The 8663-nt window shown below is 39.0% G+C and overlaps 1 protein-coding gene across 1 annotated transcript in view; it reads right to left on the bottom strand.

The window, feature by feature from the left end:
• Positions 1 to 8663, bottom strand: part of LOC118336472 — a 744338-nt gene that overhangs the window by 260844 nt on the left and 474831 nt on the right. The gene's annotated exons all lie outside the window — the stretch shown is intronic.

Below are 8663 nucleotides of genomic sequence, written 5' to 3'. Positions count from 1 at the left end.
CTTTGTCAAGTTTTTTTTTTTTTTTTTAAACTCGCTAAAACTTTGCTGTTAATTAGATATTAATTAGATGTCAGTCCTCCTTCTCTGAGCTGGTTGTTTTCACTGATCTTTGTTAATCATGTAATAAAATGTATTTTGTTCATGCAATGTTTCAAAGAGACTTTCTGACACAAAGTGCAGAAAGTGTGTTTGTTAATTCGAACGCAATCCGTATAGTGTCCGCTGCCTCAGGGGTCAGCCTTCAGATTTGTTGTGGTTGTTGAGTAATACAGCTGCTTTTTACAAAGTCAGCCTTATGTTTGTTGGTATTTTTTCCATCTACAGTGGAAAACCCCGAATACTTCCACAATGTGCTTCTCAAATGCTTCAATGTCGTGATTGTCTGATCAGCACCGCTTTGCTCACTAGTTTCCTCCACCGTTTTTATTAATTAGCTTACTTTACCTCAGACTCACTACCTAGTCTAACTGCTTCACTTAATAGAGACTGAGGACTTTCTCTTAGCTTTAGTTGCTAAAACAGGATGGATACAATTAGTTTTAAAAAAACCTAGACTGCAGAACCACTCCATAGTCTTTAGTCTTAAAATTACTAAAGCTACTACAAAAATAAGGAAGTTTTACTTCAAATGTTCGATGTAATCAGTTAAATACATTTTTAAGTTAAGTTAATTAGTTATTGTAAGGTGCATACGTTTGTTAATAGTCATTCAAACAACTACCTTTCATTTATATATCGCCAATTTGGAAGGTGTCGAGATCATCTGATCATCATTTACTGATATGTCAATAGGGTCCAATAGGAGCACCCTACTACTTCAAATGATCTGTTGAGCTTATGGCCCAAAAGGTCATTACAGTTAGTACGCGTTAGTACATTACGCGACGTAGTAGGACAGGTAGCCTCACGAATCTGAAGGAACGACTGAAGGTTATGAGAGCGGTTTCTTTTAAAAGCGTCCTGGTTTTGGAGTCCCTGTGACCCCCCTCCTCAGGCACACAGTCATCATGCACAGAAACTACCAGATGCATGTGTGTGTGTGTGTTTCAATATAAGTGTGTGGGGGGACGCTAAATGATTGATCAAAGGATGCCTTTGTGCGGGCACCTCGTGGTGCTAATGCATCATTAACACAGCTGGTAGTATGACCCATCTCTTCGGAGAGTGCCAGTCTATTTCCAGCAGCTTCCTCTTAAGCTTATAGAGATCCAAATCTCACCAGTGTTATATAAGAGTTCTGCGAAACCTACCGTAAGGACGTCATGAATAGTTTCACCTCAGGTTATTTTAGCTGGCCTTTAAGGGAAAAGAGACCTGAATTTTTACTAGTAACTGCAGTCTGTAGGAATTACTGACATGAGACTGAAATTACAGACAGAAACACTCTGGTAGATAAATCACTCCCTCCTGAAAGATAATCTGTTCTAACAGAGCTCTAAGTAGGTCTGGGTGATACTCACAAAGTCAAATATTACAGTTTTACTCAAGTACCTTTGGATATTGATAACTGATATTTTATTAGAGAATTATTTTGGACAATCGGTGAACTTTCCTCTAACAATTACTGAGACAAACCTGATAATGTGCGATGCATCAGGCTAGTGGAATCAACAGGTGAAACATGATGCTGAACTATAAATCAATTTCACACATGTGGCACCTCCATACAGCATGATGTTCATTTAGTAAATGATGGTCCCATTCAGAGTAAAACAGACCATAAAGCAGGGGATGCTTTAGGGCGGGGCTACCTTGTGATTGACAGCTCATTCTCAGTGAGTCCGTCCAGCTCAACATCCCAAACTCAGATCAAACTGTCAAACTAGGCAGTGCTGATCAGATATGGATCCAGATTCTGAACTTTCTCACCTAAAATTGTTTCAGAAACATATTTTAATGTACTGTTTATTTGGAATATGAGACTGTGGGCACGAGCCTCCATTGTTGTCATTGCGACGACCATAATGCCAAACGAGAGGCTTCAAAGCAGTACTCCACAAACCAAAGGGTGACGTCAAGATAGGCTGACTCCAATACACTTCCCGGACTGCTGGAGTTACTTTTCAGATCAAAAAACATTTAAGCTTTTAAAACAATATATAACCACTAAGAATAAGTAAGGTTTCAGATGTTATAAGAGACATTATCTCTTTAAACTGCTCAGATGGTTTCATTTAAATAACAGTTTGAGGATTATCCAATATTTTACCAAAACAGCAAAAATGAGAAGTCCAACAGATGAACTCAGATTTGTGTGTCAGAACTTTCCTCCCATTAATCATCCTGACCCATCAGCTAAACTAGTGAGAACGTCTCAGATTCAGCTTTGCAGATGCTACAAACCACACCTCCTCTGAAACGTCCACAGAGTTACGGTGGCTGAGGAAGACAATAGACCATAGCAGATCAAAAAGAACTCGAAAAGACGGCCCATTGCTACATTTCGTGCCCCCTCTCCCCCCTCTAAGTCTATTTGGGCACAAAGTCCAATTTTCTGACTTGATGTTACCACATCCCAGACCATCTGGACCGATCTGGTTTCTTCCGTCCCATTAACAAATGTGGGGGAGCCGTTGAGCCACCCTCTGACCCCAGAAAGGGCTCCGACTGTGAACATGTCTTCAGCTGTGTGAATGTGAAGCAGGCTGGTGTTATAATGGGTTTGTATGCTCGAGGAACATTTCCTGAATAAATAAAGGATCAAAAAACTACTGGGTGCTGGACAGTTATTTACATTATGTACATTAGCATTACAGCTCATGTGAAGATGCAAACTAACTGCCAAACTGAACGTCTTTGTCATTTACACAGTGCTGTTGGCTCTGTGCCTCTGTGTATCATATGCTGCATACAGAGTGCAAACTATACCACAGCTTTCAGGGGGGTTTACGCATCATCCATGTTAATGAAGATGCAGAAATATAGAAATACATGGAAAAAATATGGCGATCGCAACAATTAATGCAAATTCAACCAATCTCTGGCAGTTCTGCGCGGCCAACTTCAACCAATAATTGTAGTTTCCTGCAGAAAACGTTAAACTGTTAGTCATCAAATCAAAATAAAATATTTTGTAATATTTTATTTTGTGATATCTTCTTGTACCTCCACTTCTGTACTCTTTTTTATTGCAATGTTCACTTTCTCCTCTAACATTTCATTGCAAAAAAAAACAAAAACATCACAACATGCATCACAATTTTCTAGAAAGGCTGCTCATGCATTTTAGGCTGCAACAATTCCAACAAAAAAAGAGAAAATCCTGGAAGGACATTATTAATATTATGATATTGTTAATATTTTAGAGACCTCCCAACATTTCATGAATCATGTTTTCAGGGGAGCTCATGTGTTATTAAGAGGAGCCAAGCTCCCCCGCCTCCCCTGTAGTGCACACCCTGGCTGCATATTTCATGAGATGAATACACAAAAGGCCCTTCTGCACACAGGGCGACCCTTCAGTACCACAGAATGAATAACAAGAGTCGGAGGAAACCTGGTTGGACAGTATATGATCAGTGCTAGTGTCTATAATGTGAATTCCTGCATGTTAAATGTTCATCTTATTCAGATCACATGACAAATAAATGCTATAAATGCAGTTGCAAGAACAATACTTTATACAACTTATTCTAATTATAACTTTTCTTATTATCTTATTATTAACTCTCCTTGCTCTTTCCATCATTACTGTCTGCTGGATGTGTCGTTTCTCTATGACTCCCTGAGCGCTCTCCCTCGTGCCTCTCGGCCCACAGAGGGCTGTTTAAAGATAAGATAAACCTTTATTAATCCTCGGAGGGAACTTCAGGTTTCACAGCAGAGGAGAGTGAAAGACAGAAGAGGTACAGAACCAGAGCAGGGTAATAAGAATAAAAATATAGATTAAAAAATAAAGACAAAGATAAGCCAAAATACTGGGCAGTGAGAAATTGAACATATCTACAGTCTAAATATAACTATGTACAGTCTATTGTCTATAAATAGATAGTTAATTATATACATACTGTATATGCAGGTCTTAGAGCAACATTATGTAAGATTTGGTATTTGTTGCAATTTGGTGTCCCCAGTTTCTGAGTGGTCAATATGAACAGCTGTTCAAGTGCATGTGTTATGATTAAATTACTTATGACCAAAAACTACCCAGCTGATAACTTTGCTAACACAGCCGAACATCGAGCAAGTGCAACAACACAAGACACAGCCAATCAAAATTATTTTAAAGCAGAAAAGTTACTTGATGGGGCTTTAAAGTTCTCATGTTGGGGTCAGTTCTTGGTTGTGGAGCCTGATGGATGAGGCTCCTCATAGACGGGATGGGAGGGATTCTCCAAGATCCTTCTCCCCATAACCGCCTCCAGGTTGTCCAGTCTGAAACTGTCGCATGTTTAAAAATAAATACGACCTCAACCTTTGTCAACCGTCTACACATCGACTCTGAAACTGTCCGTCGTCAAAAGTTTTTGGCACAGGTTCGATGTTCTACGTTTTTTTCCCACCAGTCAGATGAGGAAAGCACACAGACAGAGAGAGAGGACAGCTCAGCCTCTTGTAGCCGAGCTGCCAAATGCAAGACGTGGGCCGAGAGCGGGAAACAGCCTCTGGAGGAGAGAAGCAAGGGAGGAAATGAGGGAAAGGCGTGAGAGACAGAGCTCTTCTATCAGCAGGCGAAACTCCCCCTGTTCTTGACACCTTGGAGCCTTTTCTGCTTTCAAGTGAGAGGACAACAAAGTCATCCTCATTACGTGACGGTTCTGTGTCGTATTATGAATTACTCATCAAACTCAAAAAGTGTGCAGAGTTTCTATGGATTAAAGTAGAAATCATGTGGAGGGTTAGTGGGCCTTTAACCGGGGTTTGGAACTGTTTCATCATAAATGCATCATGACTTTCTGTACACTGGTGTCCTTTTGAGTCCTGGGTCGACCACTGAGTGCATGAAACATTAAATTACATGACTAACATGACATTTTGTGACAAGTTTTAATATTTTGAAAAAAAAAGGTGTTGAGAACAGCAAAAAGAGCCGAGAGAAGGAAGTGTGAGAGCTCATTCAACAAGACTAAAGCAAAGTAATAAAGCTGATAAACTGCAAACACATGACAGGTAGCTGTGCGGAAGACGTAAATCCAACAGGGGTTACAAATCTAAACGGCCTCGTGTCAGATTTAAGTTTTCAGGCAGCCGGCAGTGAGCACAGGGTCATTCACCCGGCTTTTACCGGGACATGACAGGTGCCTCGTTAGGCCTTAATTAAGCCTCATCTCCTCTGCCTCAAGCTGTCACTTTCGGCACAAAGACCTGCAATTACCAACTCCGACCCAGGGAGCCTCGCTGTTTACACCAGCAGACACACCAGATTTATACTGCGGAGAGAACACAAAGCATTAATTAGGCCATGTCTGCCCCGTCACGAGTAATTACAGTCAGAGACGCCTCTGCAGTCGCTGGAAGGGCTGCTCTAACTTTAACGCTCAAGTTTTTTTGCCAGTAGGGGGCAGAAGAAGTCCACCACAGGCCAAAGGACACGCAGCCCTCACACATACTATATATTCATTTACAGTAGTGAGACTAAGTACATTTACTCAAGTAGGCTTCTTAACCTACTTGTACTATTTACTATTTCTATTTTAAACTACTTTATAGTTCTACTCTGCTACATTTATCTGACAGCTTTAGTTACTTTTCAGATTCAAATTTTACTCAGAAAACCTATGAGTTTGTAAAAGGATATATTGTTATATATTAGAGTTTTTTTTCTGAATGATTTTTCTTCTTAAACTACCAGCTAATAACGTACATAAAGTATGGGTTACGTAACGTTATAGTAATAATAATCAGACGATATAGTATATTATTTGGTAGCATTACAATGCCAAAAATGTAAAATTACTTTTACTTTTGATACATACTTTAAATACTTTTTGTTGTCGATACTTAAATAAAGGTTTTAATTCAGGACTTTTGGCTGCCTTTACTTAATGATGTAAAATGTAACATTAAAATGTCTAAAAACGACTAGAGCCAAAATATCTGATACGGCTGCTGCCATCTTGAGCTGGTGACGTCATTCTGTAGGTTCAAATAACTAATAAACTAATAAAAATGAACACATCAGCATGATAAAAAAAAACTACCTAAAATTACAGAAGTCATCTTTGGGAAAACGTATTTGTGTATTTTGACATTTTAGTTTGTCCCATCAGCTAACATGGAGACAGCGGGCTTTATGACCTTTACCTCAGTCAGCCACTAGGGTGCGATAGAGATGTTTTGGCTTCACTTTTGGAGAGTTGACATACTATATGTCGATGGTCTATATGCTTGTAACCAGATTTATTGCTTACGCATTATTTGTGTGTCTGCCTTCAAGGACAGTCACATTGATAGTTTAATTTACAACAATATTTTCATCAATGCCTATTTAATCATAATTAAATATGTAATAATGTCATCATATAACATTTTACTCACATTATCAACCAAATATTGGCTGAGGTCCCAATCCCCCAAAAACCACTAACATGTGAGATGACACCAAGTCAGCGGATCACAGCGGATCAGTGCAGCCAACTGAAATTTAACTCAACCTGTGATATTATTTCAGCCTTGAAGCATGTTTGTGGAACTAATTTTCCAATTTCCAGACACGGGGGGGGGGTTATATACAGCATGTGGTCTGTGCTGCTGCAGCATCAAGAAAGGCTTTTTTCTCCTTGTCTTCCAGTGCATTCTGGGACAGAAACGGCCCTTTGATGTATTACAGGCGACACATGCCTTCAGGAAAGAGCTCGATTCAAATCTAAAAGACTTAAGACGACAATTTAGCCGTTCAGCAATTGTAACAGATGTGTCGAGCTTGATCCATTTTAAATGTCACTGCGTCCTCAGAGGCTAAAAACACCCCAAACGACGATGAAAGTGACTGTCAGCTGTGATTGGATGTTGGACACTGGGAATTAACCAATAACTCGGGATTAGTCAGTAAGGTAATTCGTACAATCTTGACATGTCGAAATGATGAAATGCAACAAAAGAAGATAAAAATGTAAACACTGGCCAGAAAGAGATAAAGGAGTTGTCACATCAAAAGAAAAGAACGTGATAGCAAAAACAGAAATGTTGCACAAACACAAGAAAGGTGGGAAAGAACACTTTAAACAGGTTAATGTGAACAAAGCAACCTTTGTTTTCTGGGTACAATTTCAGACATTAAGCTGAGGCTTTTACTTCTGCTGATGAAGCAGAAAGAGCCTCAGTCACCAACATTTCAGGTGATAATGTTAGGGAGGGAGGGAGAGTAAGAGGCAGTAAATGGGAAGAAATAGAAGGAATAGAATAGCTGTGATGCCAGTAAAGTGCAAGTGAAGCAATAAGAGATGAGGAGCCACATTGCACTGGGTTATCTCAATAACAAGACATTCATTTAGTTTTCTTGCGTCACTCTGCAGAGATTGTGAGAGAGAAAATCACATCAAATACATATTCAAAGGAAACCTGGAACATTGCTTGCAGGAATGTATTGAAATTCAAGACTTCTGCAATATAAATAGGACAAAGCTGGATAAAACATTTGGTGTCTCTGTACCTCTGACACAAAGCATGTGTGCACGGTATTTAAATATTGTTATATAGTGCTCATGAGTGCGTTTTAATACACCTGTGAGGACTAATTAATAAATATATATATATATATATATATCAGGCAGCAGGTGAACATTATCTCCTCAGAGTTGATGTGTTAGAAGCAGGAAATATGGATAACGTGAGGATTTGAGCAACTTTGACCAGGGCTGAACTTCAGAAATGATTAACATTTGCATATTCATAGATTCAGGATTTTTTAATAAAGAAGGAGTGGATGTCTTCTTAAGGATTTTAATGTGCATGTGTATAAATTATACTTTTTTTGCAGGAAAAACTTTATTGTGAGAAAAAGTTTTGTTCATTGTTATTGTGCATTATTGTTCTGTTTGTAGACTATTTGTATAGGTCTTAGATTACAGTACAAATTCTTAAATTCAGCTCAATAAAGTGACCCAAATACGTATTTTAAGAAAGTCTATGTTAAATAACTGAGTTACTGATTTTAAAAGGGCCATTATTGTATTTCAGTGTCTGGGTTTTTATGCTAGTTTTCTGAATTCTAGCTAAATAAAATTGACTTACCCCACTGGCAGATTTGGATTATTATATTGATTATATTTAAGATTATTTGGCTTGTTTCTAGAAGGGCTGTTTTCGTAGTAAGAGGCTCATTAGAGTGAAGGTAAAGTCAGTATTAAGAAGTGTAGTGTGATTGTCCTCTGTAATTAAAACAGGAAACAGCAGGTGGAGCCGCACATACACACACACACACACACACACACACACACACACCAGTTAATCAGTCATCTCTGCTGAACCAGGTCAGTGAATGCACCTTGGCCTCTCCAAACAAGGACTTGATCCCATCTCTGTGTTGAGGGGGATCCTGTAGTCCCGCAGACTGACACACTGACCAGAGATCAGTCAAAGACAGTTGAGTACAGCAACAGATTAAACACTGAACAAAACGACTGTAGAAAGTTTGGATTAAATACATCAAGACAACAATAGAGGAAATGACCACAACTACACAATATCTGTTGTCTCATGTGTGTCAGGACTCAAACTGGACC

This window comes from Morone saxatilis, unplaced genomic scaffold (assembly GCF_004916995.1).
Source record: "Morone saxatilis isolate NCDOM2014 unplaced genomic scaffold, NCSU_SB_2.0 Contig24, whole genome shotgun sequence".
NCBI lineage: Eukaryota > Metazoa > Chordata > Actinopteri > Moronidae > Morone > Morone saxatilis.
The sequence above is the reverse complement of the archived record's forward strand: the minus strand, read 5'-3'. Positions and strand labels throughout refer to the sequence as shown.